The sequence below is a fragment of the Tenebrio molitor genome, chromosome 8, assembly GCF_963966145.1.
Source record: "Tenebrio molitor chromosome 8, icTenMoli1.1, whole genome shotgun sequence".
Classification (NCBI taxonomy): Eukaryota; Metazoa; Arthropoda; class Insecta; order Coleoptera; family Tenebrionidae; genus Tenebrio; species Tenebrio molitor.
Genome location: NC_091053.1, coordinates 1,672,421 through 1,684,524, shown reverse-complemented (window position 1 = coordinate 1,684,524; position 12,104 = coordinate 1,672,421).

Below are 12,104 nucleotides of genomic sequence, written 5' to 3'. Positions count from 1 at the left end.
ATAGTAAAAGTTCCGGCCATTGAACCCATTTTTTGCTGTAGGAGCCAAAAATATGGATTTTTTGGTTTTTTGCAAATTTCTCTAAAACGGAAAAATCCAGGTAAATTTTTTTCGGCTCAGAAGAAGCGCCTTGACAAGACCAATCCAACGGTGCAAAATTCATTGCCATATATTGCTTAATAAGGGAGCTATGGGCGTTTAAATGATTTTCAGAAGTGAAAATTAGATAGAAGGGGGGGTACATGGTTTTTTTCCAAAAATTTTTTGTCGCCGATTCGAACCAAATTGCTGTCAGTTATTGAATAGGATTGGTTGAATTCAGGTATAGTAAAAGTTCCGGCCATTGAACCCATTTTTTGCTGTAGGAGCCAAAAATATGGATTTTTTGGTTTTTTGCGAATTTCTCTAAAACGGAAAAATCCAGGAAAATTTTTTTCGGCTCACCAGAAGCGCCTTGACAAGACCAATCCAACGGTGCAAAATTCATTGCCATATATTGCTTAATAAGGGAGCTATGGGCGTTTAAATGATTTTCAGAAGTGAAAATTAGATAGAAGGGGGGGGTACATGGTTTTTTTCCAAAAATTTTTTGTCGCCGATTCGAACCAAATTGCTGTCAGTTATTGAATAGGATTGGTTGAATTCAGGTATAGTAAAAGTTCCGGCCATTGAACCCATTTTTTGCTGTAGGAGCCAAAAATATGGATTTTTTGGTTTTTTGCGAATTTCTCTAAAACGGAAAAATCCAGGAAAATTTTTTTCGGCTCACCAGAAGCGCCTTGACAAGACCAATCCAACGGTGCAAAATTCATTGCCATATATTGCTTAATAAGGGAGCTATGGGCGTTTAAATGATTTTCAGAAGTGAAAATTAGATAGAAGGGGGGGGTACATGGTTTTTTTCCAAAAATTTTTTGTCGCCGATTCGAACCAAATTGCTGTCAGTTATTGAGTAGGATGAGTTGAATTCAGGTATAGTAAAAGTTCCGGCCATTGAACCCATTTTCTGCTGTAAGAGCCAAAAATATGGATTTTTTGGATTTTTGCGAATTTCTCTAAAACGGAAAAATCCAGGTAAATTTTTTTCGGCTCAGAAGAAGCGCCTTGCCAAGACCAATCCAACGTTGCAAAATTCATTGCCATATATTGCTTAATAAGGGAGCTATGGGCGTTTAAATGATTTTCAGAAGTGAAAATTAGATAGAAGGGGGGGGTACATGGTTTTTTTCCAAAAATTTTTTGTCGCCGATTCGAACCAAATTGCTGTCAGTTATTGAATAGGATTGGTTGAATTCAGGTATAGTAAAAGTTCCGGCCATTGAACCCATTTTTTGCTGTAGGAGCCAAAAATATGGATTTTTTGGTTTTTTGCAAATTTCTCTAAAACGGAAAAATCCAGGTAAATTTTTTTCGGCTCAGAAGAAGCGCCTTGACAAGACCAATCCAACGGTGCAAAATTCATTGCCATATATTGCTTAATAAGGGAGCTATGGGCGTTTAAATGATTTTCAGAAGTGAAAATTAGATAGAAGGGGGGGTACATGGTTTTTTTCCAAAAATTTTTTGTCGCCGATTCGAACCAAATTGCTGTCAGTTATTGAATAGGATTGCTTGAATTCAGGTATAGTAAAAGTTCCGGCCATTGAACCCATTTTTTGCTGTAGGAGCCAAAAATATGGATTTTTTGGTTTTTTGCGAATTTCTCTAAAACGGAAAAATCCAGGAAAATTTTTTTCGGCTCACCAGAAGCGCCTTGACAAGACCAATCCAACGGTGCAAAATTCATTGCCATATATTGCTTAATAAGGGAGCTATGGGCGTTTAAATGATTTTCAGAAGTGAAAATTAGATAGAAGGGGGGGGTACATGGTTTTTTTCCAAAAATTTTTTGTCGCCGATTCGAACCAAATTGCTGTCAGTTATTGAATAGGATTGGTTGAATTCAGGTATAGTAAAAGTTCCGGCCATTGAACCCATTTTTTGCTGTAGGAGCCAAAAATATGGATTTTTTGGTTTTTTGCAAATTTCTCTAAAACGGAAAAATCCAGGTAAATTTTTTTCGGCTCAGAAGAAGCGCCTTGACAAGACCAATCCAACGGTGCAAAATTCAGTGCCATATATTGCTTAATAAGGGAGCTATGGGCGTTTAAATGATTTTCAGAAGTGAAAATTAGATAGAAGGGGGGGGTACATGGTTTTTTTCCAAAAATTTTTTGTCGCCGATTCGAACCAAATTGCTGTCAGTTATTGAATAGGATTGGTTGAATTCAGGTATAGTAAAAGTTCCGGCCATTGAACCCATTTTTTGCTGTAGGAGCCAAAAATATGGATTTTTTGGTTTTTTGCGAATTTCTCTAAAACGGAAAAATCCAGGAAAATTTTTTTCGGCTCACCAGAAGCGCCTTGACAAGACCAATCCAACGGTGCAAAATTCAGTGCCATATATTGCTTAATAAGGGAGCTATGGGCGTTTAAATGATTTTCAGAAGTGAAAATTAGATAGAAGGGGGGGGTACATGGTTTTTTTCCAAAAATTTTTTGTCGCCGATTCGAACCAAATTGCTGTCAGTTATTGAATAGGATTGGTTGAATTCAGGTATAGTAAAAGTTCCGGCCATTGAACCCATTTTTTGCTGTAGGAGCCAAAAATATGGATTTTTTGGTTTTTTGCGAATTTCTCTAAAACGGAAAAATCCAGGAAAATTTTTTTCGGCTCACCAGAAGCGCCTTGACAAGACCAATCCAACGGTGCAAAATTCATTGCCATATATTGCTTAATAAGGGAGCTATGGGCGTTTAAATGATTTTCAGAAGTGAAAATTAGATAGAAGGGGGGGGTACATGGTTTTTTTCCAAAAATTTTTTGTCGCCGATTCGAACCAAATTGCTGTCAGTTATTGAATAGGATTGGTTGAATTCAGGTATAGTAAAAGTTCCGGCCATTGAACCCATTTTTTGCTGTAGGAGCCAAAAATATGGATTTTTTGGTTTTTTGCAAATTTCTCTAAAACGGAAAAATCCAGGTAAATTTTTTTCGGCTCAGAAGAAGCGCCTTGACAAGACCAATCCAACGGTGCAAAATTCATTGCCATATATTGCTTAATAAGGGAGCTATGGGCGTTTAAATGATTTTCAGAAGTGAAAATTAGATAGAAGGGGGGGTACATGGTTTTTTTCCAAAAATTTTTTGTCGCCGATTCGAACCAAATTGCTGTCAGTTATTGAATAGGATTGCTTGAATTCAGGTATAGTAAAAGTTCCGGCCATTGAACCCATTTTTTGCTGTAGGAGCCAAAAATATGGATTTTTTGGTTTTTTGCGAATTTCTCTAAAACGGAAAAATCCAGGAAAATTTTTTTCGGCTCACCAGAAGCGCCTTGACAAGACCAATCCAACGGTGCAAAATTCATTGCCATATATTGCTTAATAAGGGAGCTATGGGCGTTTAAATGATTTTCAGAAGTGAAAATTAGATAGAAGGGGGGGGTACATGGTTTTTTTCCAAAAATTTTTTGTCGCCGATTCGAACCAAATTGCTGTCAGTTATTGAATAGGATTGGTTGAATTCAGGTATAGTAAAAGTTCCGGCCATTGAACCCATTTTTTGCTGTAGGAGCCAAAAATATGGATTTTTTGGTTTTTTGCAAATTTCTCTAAAACGGAAAAATCCAGGTAAATTTTTTTCGGCTCAGAAGAAGCGCCTTGACAAGACCAATCCAACGGTGCAAAATTCATTGCCATATATTGCTTAATAAGGGAGCTATGGGCGTTTAAATGATTTTCAGAAGTGAAAATTAGATAGAAGGGGGGGTACATGGTTTTTTTCCAAAAATTTTTTGTCGCCGATTCGAACCAAATTGCTGTCAGTTATTGAATAGGATTGCTTGAATTCAGGTATAGTAAAAGTTCCGGCCATTGAACCCATTTTTTGCTGTAGGAGCCAAAAATATGGATTTTTTGGTTTTTTGCGAATTTCTCTAAAACGGAAAAATCCAGGAAAATTTTTTTCGGCTCACCAGAAGCGCCTTGACAAGACCAATCCAACGGTGCAAAATTCATTGCCATATATTGCTTAATAAGGGAGCTATGGGCGTTTAAATGATTTTCAGAAGTGAAAATTAGATAGAAGGGGGGGTACATGGTTTTTTTCCAAAAATTTTTTGTCGCCGATTCGAACCAAATTGCTGTCAGTTATTGAATAGGATTGGTTGAATTCAGGTATAGTAAAAGTTCCGGCCATTGAACCCATTTTTTGCTGTAGGAGCCAAAAATATGGATTTTTTGGTTTTTTGCAAATTTCTCTAAAACGGAAAAATCCAGGTAAATTTTTTTCGGCTCAGAAGAAGCGCCTTGACAAGACCAATCCAACGGTGCAAAATTCATTGCCATATATTGCTTAATAAGGGAGCTATGGGCGTTTAAATGATTTTCAGAAGTGAAAATTAAATAGAAGGGGGGGGTACATGGTTTTTTTCCAAAAATTGTTTGTCGCCGATTCGAACCAAATTGCTGTCAGTTATTGAATAGGATTGGTTGAATTCAGGTATAGTAAAAGTTCCGGCCATTGAACCCATTTTTTGCTGTAGGAGCCAAAAATATGGATTTTTTGTTTTTTTGCGAATTTCTCTAAAACGGAAAAATCCAGGTAAATTTTTTTCGCCTCAGAAGAAGCGCCTTGACAAGACCAATCCAACGGTGCAAAATTCATTGCCATATATTGCTTAATAAGGGAGCTATGGGCGTTTAAATGATTTTCAGAAGTGAAAATTAAATAGAAGGGGGGGGTACATGGTTTTTTTCCAAAAATTTTTTGTCGCCGATTCGAACCAAATTGCTGTCAGTTATTGAATAGGATTGGTTGAATTCAGGTATAGTAAAAGTTCCGGCCATTGAACCCATTTTTTGCTGTAGGAGCCAAAAATATGGATTTTTTGTTTTTTTGCGAATTTCTCTAAAACGGAAAAATCCAGGTAAATTTTTTTCGGCTCAGAAGAAGCGCCTTGACAAGACCAATCCAACGGTGCAAAATTCATTGCCATATATTGCTTAATAAGGGAGCTATGGGCGTTTAAATGATTTTCAGAAGTGAAAATTAAATAGAAGGGGGGGGGTACATGGTTTTTTTCCAAAAATTGTTTGTCGCCGATTCGAACCAAATTGCTGTCAGTTATTGAATAGGATTGGTTGAATTCAGGTATAGTAAAAGTTCAGGCCATTGAACCCATTTTTTGCTGTAGGAGCCAAAAATATGGATTTTTTGTTTTTTTGCGAATTTCTCTAGAACGGAAAAATCCAGGTAAATTTTTTTCGGCTCAGAAGAAGCGCCTTGACAAGACCAATCCAACGGTGCAAAATTCATTGCCATATATTGCTTAATAAGGGAGCTATGGGCGTTTAAATGATTTTCCGAAGTGAAAATTAGATAGAAGGGGGGGGTACATGGTTTTTTTCCAAAAATTTTTTGTCGCCGATTCGAACCAAATTGCTGTCAGTTATTGAATAAGATGAGTTGAATTCAGGTATAGTAAAAGTTCCGGCCATTGAACCCATTTTTTGCTGTAGGAGCCAAAAATATGGATTTTTTGGTTTTTTGCGAATTTCTCTAAAACGGAAAAATCCAGGTAAATTTTTTTCGGCTCAGAAGAAGCGCCTTGACAAGACCAATCCAACGGTGCAAAATTCATTGCCATATATTGCTTAATAAGGGAGCTATGGGCGTTTAAATGATTTTCCGAAGTGAAAATTAGATAGAAGGGGGGGGTACATGGTTTTTTTCCAAAAATTTTTTGTCGCCGATTCGAACCAAATTGCTGTCAGTTATTGAATAAGATGAGTTGAATTCAGGTATAGTAAAAGTTCCGGCCATTGAACCCATTTTTTGCTGTAGGAGCCAAAAATATGGATTTTTTGGTTTTTTGCGAATTTCTCTAAAACGGAAAAATCCAGGTAAATTTTTTTCGGCTCAGAAGAAGCGCCTTGACAAGACCAATCCAACGGTGCAAAATTCATTGCCATATATTGCTTAATAAGGGAGCTATGGGCGTTTAAATGATTTTCCGAAGTGAAAATTAGATAGAAGGGGGGGGTACATGGTTTTTTTCCAAAAATTTTTTGTCGCCGATTCGAACCAAATTGCTGTCAGTTATTGAATAAGATGAGTTGAATTCAGGTATAGTAAAAGTTCCGGCCATTGAACCCATTTTTTGCTGTAGGAGCCAAAAATATGGATTTTTTGGTTTTTTGCGAATTTCTCTAAAACGGAAAAATCCAGGTAAATTTTTTTCGGCTCAGAAGAAGCGCCTTGACAAGACCAATCCAACGGTGCAAAATTCATTGCCATATATTGCTTAATAAGGGAGCTATGGGCGTTTAAATGATTTTCAGAAGTGAAAATTAGATAGAAGGGGGGGGTACATGGTTTTTTCCAAAAATTTTTTGTCGCCGATTCGAACCAAATTGCTGTCAGTTATTGAATAAGATGAGTTGAATTCAGGTATAGTAAAAGTTCCGGCCATTGAACCCATTTTTTGCTGTAGGAGCCAAAAATATGGATTTTTTGGTTTTTTGCGAATTTCTCTAAAACGGAAAAATCCAGGTAAATTTTTTTCGGCTCAGAAGAAGCGCCTTGACAAGACCAATCCAACGGTGCAAAATTCATTGCCATATATTGCTTAATAAGGGAGCTATGGGCGTTTAAATGATTTTCCGAAGTGAAAATTAGATAGAAGGGGGGGGTACATGGTTTTTTTCCAAAAATTTTTTGTCGCCGATTCGAACCAAATTGCTGTCAGTTATTGAATAAGATGAGTTGAATTCAGGTATAGTAAAAGTTCCGGCCATTGAACCCATTTTTTGCTGTAGGAGCCAAAAATATGGATTTTTTGGTTTTTTGCGAATTTCTCTAAAACGGAAAAATCCAGGTAAATTTTTTTCGGCTCAGAAGAAGCGCCTTGACAAGACCAATCCAACGGTGCAAAATTCATTGCCATATATTGCTTAATAAGGGAGCTATGGGCGTTTAAATGATTTTCAGAAGTGAAAATTAGATAGAAGGGGGGGGTACATGGTTTTTTCCAAAAATTTTTTGTCGCCGATTCGAACCAAATTGCTGTCAGTTATTGAGTAGGATGAGTTGAATTCAGGTATAGTAAAAGTTCCGGCCATTGAACCCATTTTTTGCTGTAGGAGCCAAAAATATGGATTTTTTGGTTTTTTGCGAATTTCTCTAAAACGGAAAAATCCAGGAAAATTTTTTTCGGCTCACCAGAAGCGCCTTGACAAGACCAATCCAACGGTGCAAAATTCATTGCCATATATTGCTTAATAAGGGAGCTATGGGCGTTTAAATGATTTTCAGAAGTGAAAATTAGATAGAAGGGGGGGGGTACATGGTTTTTTTCCAAAAATTTTTTGTCGCCGATTCGAACCAAATTGCTGTCAGTTATTGAATAGGATTGGTTGAATTCAGGTATAGTAAAAGTTCCGGCCATTGAACCCATTTTTTGCTGTAGGAGCCAAAAATATGGATTTTTTGGTTTTTTGCAAATTTCTCTAAAACGGAAAAATCCAGGTAAATTTTTTTCGGCTCAGAAGAAGCGCCTTGACAAGACCAATCCAACGGTGCAAAATTCATTGCCATATATTGCTTAATAAGGGAGCTATGGGCGTTTAAATGATTTTCAGAAGTGAAAATTAAATAGAAGGGGGGGGTACATGGTTTTTTTCCAAAAATTGTTTGTCGCCGATTCGAACCAAATTGCTGTCAGTTATTGAATAGGATTGGTTGAATTCAGGTATAGTAAAAGTTCCGGCCATTGAACCCATTTTTTGCTGTAGGAGCCAAAAATATGGATTTTTTGTTTTTTTGCGAATTTCTCTAAAACGGAAAAATCCAGGTAAATTTTTTTCGCCTCAGAAGAAGCGCCTTGACAAGACCAATCCAACGGTGCAAAATTCATTGCCATATATTGCTTAATAAGGGAGCTATGGGCGTTTAAATGATTTTCAGAAGTGAAAATTAAATAGAAGGGGGGGGTACATGGTTTTTTTCCAAAAATTTTTTGTCGCCGATTCGAACCAAATTGCTGTCAGTTATTGAATAGGATTGGTTGAATTCAGGTATAGTAAAAGTTCCGGCCATTGAACCCATTTTTTGCTGTAGGAGCCAAAAATATGGATTTTTTGTTTTTTTGCGAATTTCTCTAAAACGGAAAAATCCAGGTAAATTTTTTTCGGCTCAGAAGAAGCGCCTTGACAAGACCAATCCAACGGTGCAAAATTCATTGCCATATATTGCTTAATAAGGGAGCTATGGGCGTTTAAATGATTTTCAGAAGTGAAAATTAAATAGAAGGGGGGGGTACATGGTTTTTTTCCAAAAATTTTTTGTCGCCGATTCGAACCAAATTGCTGTCAGTTATTGAATAGGATTGGTTGAATTCAGGTATAGTAAAAGTTCCGGCCATTGAACCCATTTTTTGCTGTAGGAGCCAAAAATATGGATTTTTTGGTTTTTTGCGAATTTCTCTAAAACGGAAAAATCCAGGAAAATTTTTTTCGGCTCACCAGAAGCGCCTTGACAAGACCAATCCAACGGTGCAAAATTCATTGCCATATATTGCTTAATAAGGGAGCTATGGGCGTTTAAATGATTTTCAGAAGTGAAAATTAGATAGAAGGGGGGGTACATGGTTTTTTTCCAAAAATTTTTTGTCGCCGATTCGAACCAAATTGCTGTCAGTTATTGAATAGGATTGGTTGAATTCAGGTATAGTAAAAGTTCCGGCCATTGAACCCATTTTTTGCTGTAGGAGCCAAAAATATGGATTTTTTGGTTTTTTGCAAATTTCTCTAAAACGGAAAAATCCAGGTAAATTTTTTTCGGCTCAGAAGAAGCGCCTTGACAAGACCAATCCAACGGTGCAAAATTCATTGCCATATATTGCTTAATAAGGGAGCTATGGGCGTTTAAATGATTTTCAGAAGTGAAAATTAAATAGAAGGGGGGGGTACATGGTTTTTTTCCAAAAATTGTTTGTCGCCGATTCGAACCAAATTGCTGTCAGTTATTGAATAGGATTGGTTGAATTCAGGTATAGTAAAAGTTCCGGCCATTGAACCCATTTTTTGCTGTAGGAGCCAAAAATATGGATTTTTTGTTTTTTTGCGAATTTCTCTAAAACGGAAAAATCCAGGTAAATTTTTTTCGCCTCAGAAGAAGCGCCTTGACAAGACCAATCCAACGGTGCAAAATTCATTGCCATATATTGCTTAATAAGGGAGCTATGGGCGTTTAAATGATTTTCAGAAGTGAAAATTAAATAGAAGGGGGGGGTACATGGTTTTTTTCCAAAAATTTTTTGTCGCCGATTCGAACCAAATTGCTGTCAGTTATTGAATAGGATTGGTTGAATTCAGGTATAGTAAAAGTTCCGGCCATTGAACCCATTTTTTGCTGTAGGAGCCAAAAATATGGATTTTTTGTTTTTTTGCGAATTTCTCTAAAACGGAAAAATCCAGGTAAATTTTTTTCGGCTCAGAAGAAGCGCCTTGACAAGACCAATCCAACGGTGCAAAATTCATTGCCATATATTGCTTAATAAGGGAGCTATGGGCGTTTAAATGATTTTCAGAAGTGAAAATTAAATAGAAGGGGGGGGTACATGGTTTTTTTCCAAAAATTGTTTGTCGCCGATTCGAACCAAATTGCTGTCAGTTATTGAATAGGATTGGTTGAATTCAGGTATAGTAAAAGTTCAGGCCATTGAACCCATTTTTTGCTGTAGGAGCCAAAAATATGGATTTTTTGTTTTTTTGCGAATTTCTCTAGAACGGAAAAATCCAGGTAAATTTTTTTCGGCTCAGAAGAAGCGCCTTGACAAGACCAATCCAACGGTGCAAAATTCATTGCCATATATTGCTTAATAAGGGAGCTATGGGCGTTTAAATGATTTTCAGAAGTGAAAATTAGATAGAAGGGGGGGGTACATGGTTTTTTTTTTTTAATTTTTTGTCGCCGATTCGAACCAAATTGCTGTCAGTTATTGAATAAGATGAGTTGAATTCATGTATAGTAAAAGTTCCGGCCATTGAACCCATTTTTTGCTGTAGGAGCTAAAAATATGGATTTTTTGTTTTTTTGCGAATTTCTCTAAAACGGAAAAATCCAGGTGAATTTTTTTCGGCTCAGAAGAAGCGCCTTGACAAGACCAATCCAACGGTGCAAAATTCATTGCCATATATTGCTTAATAAGGGAGCTATGGGCGTTTAAATGATTTTCCGAAGTGAAAATTAGATAGAAGGGGGGGGGTACATGGTTTTTTTCCAAAAATTTTTTGTCGCCGATTCGAACCAAATTGCTGTCAGTTATTGAATAAGATGAGTTGAATTCAGGTATAGTAAAAGTTCCGGCCATTGAACCCATTTTTTGCTGTAGGAGCCAAAAATATGGATTTTTTGGTTTTTTGCGAATTTCTCTAAAACGGAAAAATCCAGGTAAATTTTTTTCGGCTCAGAAGAAGCGCCTTGACAAGACCAATCCAACGGTGCAAAATTCATTGCCATATATTGCTTAATAAGGGAGCTATGGGCGTTTAAATGATTTTCCGAAGTGAAAATTAGATAGAAGGGGGGGGTACATGGTTTTTTTCCAAAAATTTTTTGTCGCCGATTCGAACCAAATTGCTGTCAGTTATTGAATAAGATGAGTTGAATTCAGGTATAGTAAAAGTTCCGGCCATTGAACCCATTTTTTGCTGTAGGAGCCAAAAATATGGATTTTTTGGTTTTTTGCGAATTTCTCTAAAACGGAAAAATCCAGGTAAATTTTTTTCGGCTCAGAAGAAGCGCCTTGACAAGACCAATCCAACGGTGCAAAATTCATTGCCATATATTGCTTAATAAGGGAGCTATGGGCGTTTAAATGATTTTCCGAAGTGAAAATTAGATAGAAGGGGGGGGGTACATGGTTTTTTTCCAAAAATTTTTTGTCGCCGATTCGAACCAAATTGCTGTCAGTTATTGAATAAGATGAGTTGAATTCAGGTATAGTAAAAGTTCCGGCCATTGAACCCATTTTTTGCTGTAGGAGCCAAAAATATGGATTTTTTGGTTTTTTGCGAATTTCTCTAAAACGGAAAAATCCAGGTAAATTTTTTTCGGCTCAGAAGAAGCGCCTTGACAAGACCAATCCAACGGTGCAAAATTCATTGCCATATATTGCTTAATAAGGGAGCTATGGGCGTTTAAATGATTTTCAGAAGTGAAAATTAGATAGAAGGGGGGGGTACATGGTTTTTTCCAAAAATTTTTTGTCGCCGATTCGAACCAAATTGCTGTCAGTTATTGAATAAGATGAGTTGAATTCAGGTATAGTAAAAGTTCCGGCCATTGAACCCATTTTTTGCTGTAGGAGCCAAAAATATGGATTTTTTGGTTTTTTGCGAATTTCTCTAAAACGGAAAAATCCAGGTAAATTTTTTTCGGCTCAGAAGAAGCGCCTTGACAAGACCAATCCAACGGTGCAAAATTCATTGCCATATATTGCTTAATAAGGGAGCTATGGGCGTTTAAATGATTTTCAGAAGTGAAAATTAGATAGAAGGGGGGGGTACATGGTTTTTTCCAAAAATTTTTTGTCGCCGATTCGAACCAAATTGCTGTCAGTTATTGAGTAGGATGAGTTGAATTCAGGTATAGTAAAAGTTCCGGCCATTGAACCCATTTTCTGCTGTAAGAGCCAAAAATATGGATTTTTTGTTTTTTTGCGAATTTCTCTAAAACGGAAAAATCCAGGTAAATTTTTTTCGGCTCAGAAGAAGCGCCTTGACAAGACCAATCCAACGGTGCAAAATTCATTGCCATATATTGCTTAATAAGGGAGCTATGGGCGTTTAAATGATTTTCAGAAGTGAAAATTAGATAGAAGGGGGGGGTACATGGTTTTTTTTCAAAAATTTTTTGTCGCCGATTCGAACCAAATTGCTGTCAGTTATTGAATAGGATTGGTTGAATTCAGGTATAGTAAAAGTTCCGGCCATTGAACCCATTTTTTGCTGTAGGAGCCAAAAATATGGATTTTTTGGTTTTTTGCGAATTTCTCTAA